This window comes from Phocoena phocoena, chromosome 16 (genome assembly GCF_963924675.1).
Source record: "Phocoena phocoena chromosome 16, mPhoPho1.1, whole genome shotgun sequence".
Classification (NCBI taxonomy): Eukaryota; Metazoa; Chordata; class Mammalia; order Artiodactyla; family Phocoenidae; genus Phocoena; species Phocoena phocoena.
In genome coordinates this window covers 65,885,913-65,899,453 of record NC_089234.1, presented here as the reverse complement: position 1 = coordinate 65,899,453, position 13,541 = coordinate 65,885,913, and the positions used below count along the sequence as shown (strand labels likewise).

The following is a 13,541-nucleotide window of genomic DNA, read 5'->3' as shown; positions in this document are numbered from 1 at the left end:
TCAGGCTATGTTGAAACCGCCAACCCCAGTCCTCTCCCTGCGCTCCGTCCAAAACCGAAACCCGAGCCTCAGCTCGCAGCCCCGCCCGCCCAGGCGGGTGAGCAGACAAGCTTCTCGGGTTGGTGAGTGCCGGTCGGCACTGATCATCTGTGCAGGAATCTCCCGCTTTGCCCTCCGCACCCGTCGCTGTGCACCACTCCGCGGTGCCGAAGCTCCCCCCTCCGCCTCCCGCAGTCTCCGCCTGCGGAGGGGCTTCCTAGTGTGTGGAAACTTTTCCTCCTTCACAGCTCCCTCCCACTGGTGCAGGTGCCGTCCTTATTCTTTTGTCTCTGTTTTTTCTTTTTTTCTTTTGCCCTACCCAGGTACATGGGGAGTTTCTTGCCTTTTGGGAGGTCTGAGGTCTTCTGCCAGCCTTCAGTAGGTGTTCTGTAGGAGTTGTTCCACGTGTAGATGTATTTCTGGTGTATCCGTGGGGAGGAAGGCGATCTCCGCGTCTTACTCTTACGCCATCTTCAAGGTCCCCCCTCTTTGTTGAGGATTTTTACATCTGTATTCATCAGAGATATTGGCCTGTAATTTCCTTTTTAGTAGTGTCTTTGTCCGGTCTTGTAATCAAGGTAACATAGCCTCATAAACTGAATTTGGGAGTGTTCCACCCTCTTCAGTTTTTTGGAATAGTTTGAGACTAAAAGTTATTTGCTCTTCTTCATAAAGTTGGTAGAATTCCTCTGGACTATTTTTTTTCTGCAAGTCTTTTAAATTATTAATTCAATTCCATGTCTAGTTATCAGTCTGTTCAGACTGTCTCTTCCTGATTCAGTCTTGGCAGGTGGTACAATTTCTAGAAATTTGTCCATTTCTTCTAGGTTGTCCAGTTTGCTGGCATATAACTATTTGTAGTAATCCCTTATGTTTTTTTGGTATCTCTGTGGCATCAGTTGTTATTTTTCCTCTTTTATTTCTTATTTTGTTTGGCTTTTCTCTCTTTTCTTCTTTAGGCTGGCTAAAGGTTTATTTTGTTTGTCTTTTCAAAAACAAAGGTTTGATTTCATTGATTTTTAAAAATATTTCTATATTTATTTACTTTCCAATCTTCATTTTTTTCTCCCTTCTGCTGGGTTTGGGCTTTGTTTTTTTTTTTCTTCTTCTTCTAATTCCTTTAGATGGTAGATAGGCCTAGCATGTGATCTATCCTAGAGAACATTCCATCTGCACTTGAAAAGAATGTGTATTCTGCTGTTTTTAGATGGAATGTCCTCAAATACCTATTCAGTCCAACTACTCTATTGTGTCATCTAAAACTTTAGTTGCCTTTTTGATTTTCTGTCTGGATAATCTTTCCACTGATGTCAGTAGGGGTGTTGAATTCCCCCACTATTATTAAGTAACTGTTACCTTCTCCCTTTTTGTCTTTTTGTATTTGCTTTATATATATAAGTCCTCCACTATTGGGTACATATATGTTATTGAGTATAATATTCTCTTCTTGTATTGATCCTTTTATCATCATATAATGCCCTTCTTTGTCTTTTGTTATAGACTTTGTTTTAGTCTATTTGATCTGAGATGAATATCGCTATCCCTAACTTCTTGTCATTTCTATTTGCATGAAATATCTTTTTCCATTCTCTTACTTTTAGTCTGTGTGTGTCTTTAGTTCTGAAGTGAGTGTCTTGTAAGCAGTATAAGATCTACATTTTTTATTTCCCTTCCCCACATTTTGTGCTTTTGATGTCATATTATACATCTTCAAATTTATCCCTTTACTATGTATTTTAGTTAAAGTTGCTTTTACAATTTTTTTCTTTCATTCTTTGTACTAGCTTATTTAAGTGGTTTATCCTCAGCCTTTACTATATGTTTTTATTTACTAGTGGGATTTTTGTGTTCCTGTGGATTCTTTCTTCTTGTTAATGCCTTTTGTTTTCCACTTAGAGAAGACCCTTTAACTTTTCTCTAAAGTAGGTTTAACATCGATTAACTCTTTTAGTTTTTGCTTGTCTGAGAAGTTTATGTCTCCTTTAGTTCTAAATGATAATTTTGCTGGGTAGAGTATCCTAGGTTGCAGGTTTTTCCCTTTTATTTTTATTTTTTTAAATTGCAACTTCAGGAAAAGTTCCTGCTTTATTATTCCAAATAAATTTTCGCATGTAAAATAAATGTCCAATAGTTCCTGGTATGTGGGACGATAATGTTTGTTAAAGTCACAATGAAGCCTTATTGACAGAAGCTTGACTATATAAACAGCACAAGTTGAGAAAAGGTTTAATCTCCAAACCTATTAGACTGGATGAAGTAAGATCAGTAACGGCCACCTTGCAACATTACAGGAGGTCTCATTCCTATCGGAGGTTGAGGAGGCCCACCTTGGTAAGGGGGCACCATTGGCAGTCCCTGCCCATACGGTGGCATAGCACCAGGAAGATAACCTGGCATGCCTTGATGATGACCACCATACTGACCATGAGGTGGCATTGGGGGTCTCATTCATTGTTGCTGTGGGATGCCTGGCTGTGGTGGCCTCATACCTCCAATTGGTCCAACGGGTGGATTACCAATGGGAGCCTCTCCTGGTCGAGGAAGATTACGTTGATATTTAGGTAACTGTGCTCTTCTCTCTTCCAGCAATATATCCTCATCTGGATGGATCAACTTACTGGTTGCACTGGTCGTCATTAGTGTAGCAGGCTTACTTGTTATTGAAGCTGCTGGTTTAGCTGCAGTGCTATTTGTTGTACTAGTGGTTGAAGCTGTAGACTGTGTATATGCAGGGAATGTAGGCTTTGGGGGTTCTGTAGTTGTTGCAGAGGTACTATTTAAGGGCTTGAAATCTGTACCAACAGGTCCTTGGACAGCTGCCTGAGCCTGTCTCACACTGGGGAAAAGAGGCTTAGTAACTGGAGGCTGTGGAGCTGGAACTGTTGCTGTTGGTGTAGGTGGTCTGTAAAGAATATCTGGCGCTGAAACAGCCTGTGCTTGAGTCATTGGAGGAATTCCAGGACATGGAACAGGAGGGGGCGTACCTGGTGGCATACCAGACATCAGAGGTGGTATTCCCGGTCCAGGTGGCATCATTCCACCCATTGGCATCATTCCAGGTGGCATTCCTGGTGCTCCTGGAGCTGGTGTTAGTCCTGGTTGTGCCGTTGGGGGGATATAACCTTGTTGAGGTTGAACAGGCTGTGGTTGAAATGAAGTTGAAGCTGCAGAGTCCTCATCATATTCATCATAATCCTCTGGTTGCTTCTTTTTTTGACTCTCTGCTTGTGTTTTCTGTTCAAGAAGTCATCTTCTTTCATCCATGTCTGTTTTTGGAATACTTTCCATACCATATATTTCGAACTCTATGTCTGTTCTCCCAGGTATTGCATTTGGTACTGCATCTATTGTCTCTTTATGCACCTGCATGCAATGAATAGCTAAGCCAGGTCCTGTATACAGTTTCTTATGACATATATGACATTTAAAATGCTTTGCTTTTTGGTGCTGTATAAGGATCTTCTCATCATCAAAATCTCTATTACAATACCAGCACCATGGCTTCAGCTCCTGCTTTTTCTTGTGACCCATAACTAAGCTCTACCAACAACAAAAAAAAAAAGGGAGGAGAAAACAAGCAGGAGAAACTAGCTGAAGAGTCGCTCACTCTTCCGACCCAACCGCCACCACCATGTCCCACAGGAAAACCAGGTTTTTCCCTTTTAGCACTTTCAATAATGATGCCTGTCCCTACCAGCCTGCAAAGTTTCTGCAGAAAAATCAGCTTATAGCTTTATGGTGGTTCCTTTATATATGACTCTTTGTTTTTCTCTTGCTGCCTTTAAATTCTCTGTATCTTTAACTTTTGTTATTTTAAGTACGATATGCCTTTGTGTGGATCAGTTTGGACTCATCTTGTTTGGGATCCTCTGTGCTTCCTGGATTGCATAGCTGTTTTCTTCTAAAGTTTTGTGAAATTTTCAGCCATATTTTCATCAAAAATATTTTCATCAAAAATATTTTCAATCCCCTTCTCTCTCTCTTCACCTTCTGGGACCCCTATAATGTAAATGTTGGTATACTTGTTGTTGTTCCAGAGATCTCTTAAATTGATCTCATTAAAAAAAAAATTCCTTTTGCTGTTCTGATTGGATGATTTCCATTATTCTGTCTTATGGATCACTTATGCATTAATCTGTATCACCTTCTCTGGTATTAATCCTTTCTTGTGTATTTTTTATTTCAGTTATTGTATTCTTCAATTCTGACGGATTAAAATTCCACTGTGTTCCTCTATTCTTTTTGCTAATTCAGTTAGCATTCTTTTTACTAATGCTTTGAATTCTTTATCTGATACATTATTTCTCATTATTTGTTTTTTCAGGGGTTCTCTCGCTTTTTCAAATGAGACCAATTTCTCTTTCTTCTCATTTTGTTCAACTTTTTTGTCTCTATAAAATTTGGTGAAACAGTTCCCTGTTTGAGATCTTGAGGGTGTGCCCTTATGTGGGAGCCTCCCTGTACAGTCTGTGTGTGTCGTGTGGCTTTGGTGGGAGAGTTGGATTTGATGTGAACGTAAGCCATGTCTTTGCTGTTTTGCTGGCAGCTATCATCTTGGTGGGAGGTGAGGTTGGAGAAGGGGGGATCCAGGGCTTGAACTAGATGCCAGCTGGGGCTTCCTCTCCTCTGCTCAGTGGCCATCATCACCCTATCGGGGGCAGGGGCCCATCCCTCGTTGCTGGAGCAGAAGCCCTGAATAACAGGTCTAAACTTTCTCTGTTCTCTTTAAGTGTGTGATCTCCCCCCTCCTAGCACCAGCAAACTTGCCCCATAGGGGAGAAGTGCTGGGGCAAGTGGGGCCCATGGAAGCACTTGGTATGTGTTGGGGCATGGGCTGTGGTGCTCCGACCACATACAGAAGTCTGAGCTGCATGTGATGCACTGCCTATGCAAGTGCCAGTGCCTGGGTCAGCTGCCTATGACCTGCTCCACTCAGGTGCTACTTTGGGTCTGAGTCTCCTTTGTCCCTCACAGTTGATCTCTCGTCTTTGCCTCTGCTACCCCTGCCCTGGTTTGGAGCTGCACTGCAGTGCAGGCAGGGCCCATGTGGGCTCTTTGTATGTATCGAGGCACAGGCTGTGGCGGTTTGGCCACAGACAGAGTTTGGGCTACTTCTGATGCACTGCTTGTGCAAGCACCGGTAGTGGCTGCCCCAGCCCTGCTCAGATGCTGCTTCAGATTTGAGCTGCCTCTGTGTCACGTGGTCGAGCGCTTTTCCTTAGTCGTAGAGCTGTGATATGAAGTAAACAGGCTGGAGCATTCCCTTGGCTCAGGTTAGGGCTCACGCTGGCGATGTCATGGGAAACCAGTCGGCCTCCTCAGCAGTTTCAATCTGTCCTCTTTGCCCTGTCTTGGGAGCAAACCAACTCATGTGTGCTCTTCGTGAGTGGAGTCCAGGATTCCCACAGCCCTCCTGTTAGCCCCACTGACCCTCCAGGCAGCCAAGGGGTCTAGCCTTCCCTGTGCTGGACCCCAGGACTGGGGTGCCCAATATGTGGCTGGAACCGCCCATTCCCTAGGGAGGATCTCCACCTGTGTAATCTCCCTTTTCCTCTGTGTCCCCTCACAGGGGCACAGGTCCTGACATGATTGCTTCTCTTCCGTTCCTACTGATTGTGTGTGGATCCTTCTTTTTTTTTTTTTTTTTTTTTGCGGTACGCGGGCCTCTCACCGTTGTGGCCTCTCCCGTCGCGGAGCACAGGCTCTGGACGCGCAGGCCCAACGGCCATGGCCCACGGGCCCAACCGCTCCGCGGCATGTGGGATCTTCCTGGACCGGGGGCATGAACCCGTGTCCCCTGCATCGGCAGGCGGACTCTCAACCACTGCGCCACCAGGGAAGCCCAGTGGCTCCTTCTTATAACCTTGGTGTACAGAGTTTTTCTGCCAGTTTCCAGTGGGATTTGTTCCATATGCAGATGTATCTTTGATATGTTCCTATGGGGAGGTGAGTTCCACCTTTTCCTCTTCTGCCATCTTCATCTCCTCTCTCTCCCAAGTTAAACATTTTAAGAACAGAAACTGACTTAGGATGGATTAAGCCTAAAAATATTGACAAGTTTATTGTAAGTATATTGGGCAGCTAAAATCAATGGGAGAGCTGGAATACCGGGAGAAATGGCCAGAACCACATCTCAAACCTGGGTTGACGTGGAAAATTCTTCTCCCTTCACTACCTCTGCTGGGAAGCAACCACCTAAGCCCTTGGTTTTTGCTGCATTTAGCTCCTGAGGCAAAGACCAGAATGCATGTATTGAGTGCTGTGGCCAAAGATAAGGCCTGGGCCTAACTGCAGGAAAGTCTAATAAGCAAGTGCCTGGCAACTCGCTCTTTAGAGAGAGACAGATTTTCCCATGTCAAATCAGACTCTGAAAGTGTGAAAACCCTAAATATCAAGAAGCATTTAGATGCTAATTTGTCAAAATGAAGGAAAATACCCATACAAGTAGAAAGTAAAGAAGTGACTGATATGAAAAGAAATAAAATAGTTGATTGGAAAAATGGGTATTGAGAGATGGCAAGAGGAGATCTGAAATTAGTTTGGGGAGTGTTTGTGCTAAGGGACCAGGAAGATACACATACTTCGGTGGCAAGAAAATCATGACCTTTGGAGCCAAAGAGAAGGGAATTTAAATCCTTGTCTTGATGCATATTAGATGTGTGTCTTAGCCAAGTTAGTCCAGGAACCTCAGTAAATTGGAGATAACGATATTAGTATGAAGATCAAATAAAATATGTAAAGGTCTGTTTCTGTCTACTATATGGTAGATACTCAACAAACATTACCCACCCACCTATTCCCCGCAAAGCTTTAGGATAAAAGCAATGAGGAAAGTCAGTACAAAGATTTCCATGTTGTTCTAGCATCTAATGTCCTGAATTCCTCAGGAGATGATGGTTGGTAAAGGAACAATAAGAGAATAAAATTTAGAGGTAAGTTTTGTTACTGGTAAGGGATAGAATCTTTTCTGGAACCTGGCTGGATCACAGGTTGCCCTATGGTTATCTTTAGTTTTCTCTCAACCAAGGTGCTGAAGACAGACTAGTCCTTGAACAGTCTTAGTGAGCAGGTGTACCCCCTGGATTTTCCTCTGCTTCTGCACCATTTTTGTCCAAGTAGATCTGGATTTCCATCCAGTCTTACCTTCTTCCTTCTTTTGAGTCCTTTCTGGAAGGAAAAAATAGGAAGCAGCCAATCTAAAGGGAATTCCAGTTAAAAGCATTAAGAGTCATAAAAGGTCTACAAAAGGGCCCAAATTCAAATATATTGATAAATATTAGCATCATCCTTGGGCAAGACAATTGTAAGTAGTGAGTTGATAGGACTGAGGTTTGTTTGAACTTAAAGGAATTCAAATTCAAATTGTTTATAACTCAAGCAAAGTGAAATATAAAGGCAGATAGCTGTCAGGTTACAGATCCTAGCCTACATCTGGGGTTTCTTATCTTCTCAGAATCCTCTTGCCTCTGAGGAAACATGGGTTGGAAGACCCAAGGTGTGAAGACTTTCTGTTTTGAACTCAAGCAGCTTTACGTTGCATCTCTCATTCACACTGAGGTCACACAAGATATTATTTGAAAACAGGGCTTTGTGGCTAAAAAGGACATTTAGACTGTGATGCTCTTTTATGCAGATTTGCAAGACTCTCTCATCAGATTTATAGTAAGTGAAGACTACACTTTTCCCAAAGCACTTCCACATATAGTCTTTCAATGACCCTCTTAAGAACCTAGTGAGGAAAGCATATGACTTGAATATTGGTGATCAAGAATATAGCCACATAGAATTTTCAGTCAATGGAATAAAACGTTGATTTTTTTGAATGGTGAAAGAGAGATTACTATTTTCTTCACAGTCAGTGTTTTTTGCTAAATCTCTAACAGGCTCATCTGACCAGGAAAAATGGATTTGGGTTGGGAACATGGAATGTGAAATCAGTGTTTCAGGGACATGGACTTTCACAGAGGCCTCTGCAATCACCATGTTCCTGGCTAGTAAAACCCACTGAAATTATTTTCTTGCTATAATGTGATTTACAACTTAAACCTGTTCTAGTAAATAGAGATGCTTCCACGGCTCTACCGCTTCCCACCCTTTTTGCCAGATCTTAGCACATCTGAGAAAAATTATGAGATCTCATGTTAAAAGATCTAATGGTACATGAATTGCGTTTTCTCCTTATGTCTTGGTGTAATGGGGAAAAACATGTCTCTAGAATTGGCTATTTCATTCTCAATAGCACCAATTATTTAAAAGTGTCCTTTATATACAGACCCTGCAGCTACATCAGTGCAGCTGGAATTTAATTTAATCCATTTACTCATTTGTTCAATTAACATTCAGTGAACACTGAATGGTACCTGTGGTTAAGCCACAATAATGGGAAAAGTTATGACAAAGGAGACAAGAATATACAATGGAGAAAAGACAGCCTCTTCAATAAGTGGTGCTGGAAAACTGGACAGCTACATGTGAAAGAAAGAAATTAGAACACTCCCTAACACCATACACAAAAATAAAGTCAAAATGGATTAGAGACCTAAATGTAAGACCTGACACTATAAAACTCTTAGAGGAAAGCATAGGCAGAACCCTCTTTGACATAAACCACAGCAACATCTTTTTTGATCCACCTCCTAGAGTAATGAAAATTAAAACAAAAATAAACAAATGGGACCTAATGAAACTTCAAAGCTTTTGCACAGCAAAGGGGATCATAAACAAGATGAAAAGACAACCCTCAGAGTGGGAGAAAACATTTGCAAGTGAAGCAACTGACAAAGCATTAATCTTCAAAATATATAAGCAGGTCATACAGCTCAATATCAAAAAAACAAACTACCCAATCAAAAAATGGGCGGAAGACCTAAATAAACATTTCTCCAGAGAAGACATACAGATGGCCAACAAACACATGAAAAGATGCTCAACATCACTATTAGAGAAATGTAAATCAAAACTACAATGAGGTATTACCTCACACTGGTCAGAATGGCCATCATCAAAAAATCTACAAACAGGGCTTCCCTGGTGGCGCAGTGGTTGAGAGTCCGCCTGCCGATGCAGGGGACACGGGTTCATGCCCCATTCCGGGAAGATCCCACATGCCGCGGAGCGGCTAGGCCCGTGAACCATGGCTGCTGAGCCTGCATGTCCGGAGCCCATGCTCCGCAATGGGAGAGGCCACAACGGTGAGAGGCCCGCGTACCGCAAAAAAACAAACAAACGAACAAAAGAAAACTACAAACAATAAATGCTGGAGAGGGTGTGGAGAAAAGGGAATCCTCTTGCACTATTGGTGGGAATGTAAATTGATACCGCCACTGTTGAAAACAGTATGGAGGTTCCTTAAAAAACTAAAAATAGAACTACCATATGACCCAGCAATCCCACTACTGGGCATATACCCAGAGGAAACCATAATTCAAAAAAACACACACACCCCAATGTTCATAGCAGCACTGTTTACAATAGCCAGGACATGGAAGCAACCTAAATGTTCATCGACAGAGGAACGTGTAAAGAAGATGTGGTATATATATACAATGGAATATTATTCAGATGTAAAAAGGAATGAAATAGGGTCATTTGTAGAGAGGTGGATGGACCTAGAGACTGTCATACAGAGTGAAGTAAGTCAGAAAGAGAAAAGCAAATGTCATAATAATGCATATGTGTGGAATCTAGAAAAATGGTACAGATGATCTTAGTTGCAAAGCAGAAATAGAGACACAGATGTAGAGAACAAATGTGTGGGTACCAAGGGAGAAAGGGGTGGGGTAGGAGGAATTGGGAGACTGGGATTGACACATATACATTATTGATATTGTGTATGAAATGGACAACTGATGGGAACATGCTGTATAGCACAGGGAATTCACCTAGTGCACTATGGTAACCTACATGGGAAGGAAGTCCAAAAGGGAGGGGATATCTGTATGTGTATAGCTGATTCATTTTGCTGTGCAGTGGAGGCTAACACAACACCATACTCCTATACAAATGAGTTAAAAAAATAATGGGAAACGTTAATGGATGTATACAGCTTTCTATATATAAAGCATTGTTTTAAATACTTTTATATATATTATTTAATTCTTTTACAAATCTAAGCAATAAGTACCCAATTTACAGATGAGGTAACATAGGTATAGAGATACTAAATAATTCAAACTTGGGTTGTCACACTCAGAGTTCTCACTTCTAACCATTGCACAGCCCTTCCTCAGAGTCCCTGTGGGGAAAGCATCTGTCTCATCTGATCGTCCTCCTGTCTACTCCAGTGAAAGCCCATCCAGGATAGACCCTCTAACCAGGTACTAACCAGATATCTATGAGTTATTTGATATCTTCACTTTAGTAATCAATGGAGATCATACATATACAGGTGAGTGTGTGTGTGTGTGTGTGTGTGTGTGTATATATATGTATCTCTATATGAACTAACGGAGATTTTAATATCTATGCATATAGAAATGATGTCTTACGTATATGATGGACGTTATATATAGAAGGATTATATGTATATAAATGGAGCTTATTATGTATATATATGTAATTACAAATTTCCTGCATCTTCTCCTCCTCTTCCTCCCTCTCTCTCGTCTCTTTTCCTGTAAAATACCTCATATTAAATGACAAAGGAGCCATCCCCTTTTGGACCTCCCATTGTAAATTCTTCCTAAGGATGAATAACGCAACCTCGAATTCCTCCCGTAATGTGTGAGTTTCACAGAGGGACTGGAAATCCCATTTCTAACCCACCTGCGAGAGGAAGAGCCTTTGTGCAGGGGTGAGATGGGGAGACGGTTTAGACAGGACAGAGCCCTGAGCAGAGGAAGGGGTCCAGAGTGGAGGCTGTGACTCACACAGAAAATTTGTAGTTGAGGAGTTGTGCCTTCTATTTGGTTTGAAGTATTTCCATCATGTTCAGTAAAATAGATGGCAGAAATCGAAGCCCATGTACTTTGTCCATTTGTAAGAATGCAGCCTAGGGTCATACATACTCTCCCTCCCTCCCATGTCAAGTTGGCATGAGGGCCAGCGGCCTGGGGCTAGAACAGGGGCTCTGAGCGATGGCTGAGCTTCCTTGAGGAGCGCAGCCACGGAGCCGGGCTCTTGCCTTGCTGGCCCTTTGGGGAATCCTGAGGGCAGGATTTGTCTTGGCCCTTCATTGTCTCCCCCACCATTTCCACCTGGACCCTGGCTGCATCTCTGACTTCCTGTCCCCCCAAACCACCCTGCACGTTCTCCACTAGCCTGCTTTCACACGCTGTGCGTGGGGGCCCCGGCCCACAGACAGGAGCTTTGCACCTACTGTTAACTCTGTTTTCAGCACTCTTCCCATCCCACTTCACCTACTGAAACTCTACTTATTCCTTTGATTTCAGCTTAAGGCTCACTTCTTCAGACCAGCCTTTCCCGATTGTCCTAATTCTGCCAAAAGCCCTTCATTTTAGCCTCATGGCACCTGTGTGTCTCTTCTGTGGCCATTGTCAAAGATACAGTTTTACACTGTTGGACCCATTATTTAATTAACTCCTAGTGTCTCTGCTCATCTTTAAATCCTTGATGAAGGAAGATTGTTTTTACTGACCAGTACCTAGTCATCCCCAGCACCTAGAAAAATATCCAGCCCACGGGTATACGTACCTGTTGGCTGGATGAATATGTCAGCTACTCTCGGCCATTCCCTGGCATGCTATGCTCTCCTGCTCCAGGCTTTTCTTTCTCCCTGGCCCTCCTATAAAGAAGCTTTCAGAAGTCTGTTCTGTGTGTGTTTAATCTTGAAGCTTATAAATTGTATACATAATAATAATGGTTAAATTTTATATTGTGTTTACCTTGTGCCAGGCATCCTTCAAAAGTACTTTACTTACATTCATTCATTCAGTACTCATAACCATCCTGTGTGGTAGGTTCTATCTCATTTCATTGAATATGAGAGACGTTGATTGTAAAACACATCATTGTTTTGTCAGTCGAACTCTGAAACGTCATCTCTCTCTTACAAATGAGAATTTCAGGATAATGAAAAGTTTAGCAACTTGCCCAAGAAAGGTTGGTGCTAAAAAGATGGAGCCATGGTGCAGATGGGGTAAGGCAATGCCAGAGGCCATGCTTTTCACCATGGGGCCATCTTGCCATACAAAGAGTCACACATCTGGGCTGTTTCTGCATTTCTTAAATCAGATACAGCCATCCCAGAGGATCTCAGAGGCCACGTGAAGTCACAGGATAAACACGGTGCCACCTACTTGACTATCACTATTTGACAGGAAAATGTTAAATTGCCTTTATAGTAAAATGTACTTTATTAAAATAAACAGGGGTGTATTAAATAGTAGAATGCAAAATGTATCCATGTTTTAGATAGAACTTAAAACCTGTGATTGTTTATGTTGGATGCTTTATAGTTTATTTTGAAAATACTCTTTTAATTCCGAATGCTATCATTTCACCCAGGCACTTGTTTATATCACACAGGATTATTGCAACTGATGTTTCCTATTCACTTTCCTTACTCTGAATACCAATCCTGCATTTCACTGTCTAACTAGTCATCTTATAACTCTGCTTGTATTAGAGAACTTGTTTGCTAGGAGATATGAGTATTGTCCCCATTTACAGATTGAAGCTTTAGCACCTTTGCCTGACATTGAGATCCTCTGTGATTTAACCCATTCGTGTCTTTCTGAGCTCCTATCCCAATGGGGTCATCTAGAACTCTTTGCTTCAGCCAGTTGACCCCCATGTGTGACGTTCTCATTCCTGTGTTTGTGACTTGGGTCATGTCCATCCTTCTGGAATGTTATCTTCCTTCATCCTGCTGAACTCTACGCTCCTATTAAAACCTCTATAAAGGTCCCCCTTGAGTCCTGAAACTTGCATCGCTTTCTTGTACCCTGGGTGAGATTGCCACGAGCTGCGTTTTTATTTCCCTTCCTCTGCTATTTACTTTAATTAACTTGATGAGTCCATGTCTTGATTCCAAAACATTCATGCTTCTTTCTGTCACCCATAGCACCTTTGCATATAACAGTCCCTCGAGAAATATTTTTGACTGTTGAATAAACAAATGTGTGAGAAACAGCCCATGGCTTTTCCTCATCAGTGACTTTCATTTACCTAAGGCGGCAGTGATGGTTTTGGAAGAGTAACACGGAGAATTAGGAGTTTTCAAATCCTGTCCTTGACACTAGTTACTGTCTCTGTAAACTTGAGGATCAGAAGCAGAAACATCAGTAGAGCCAATGGTATTCCGTGCCCACCCTGTAGTATGTGTTCAGTCTTAGAAAAATTATTGGTTCTTTTCATAAAGTCTTAAGCTAGAGAACAGTTCTTTAACTACACAGACATTATTTAAAAAAACTTAATGTCCATATTGAACAAAGAAATGCCATTTCAACTGAAAATTTAATTCTATCCCATATGGTCTGTGTTACTTGTGTTCATACGGTAGTTTGTGAAAGTACCCTCCCAAATTGTAGTACATATAAGTG

At 42.0% G+C, this 13,541-nt stretch overlaps 1 pseudogene; it reads right to left on the bottom strand.

The window, feature by feature from the left end:
- Nucleotides 1-2,301: 2,301 nt before the first annotated feature.
- Nucleotides 2,302-3,573, bottom strand: LOC136136456 (BUB3-interacting and GLEBS motif-containing protein ZNF207 pseudogene; annotated as a pseudogene).
- Between the last annotated feature and the right edge of the window lie 9,968 nt (nt 3,574-13,541).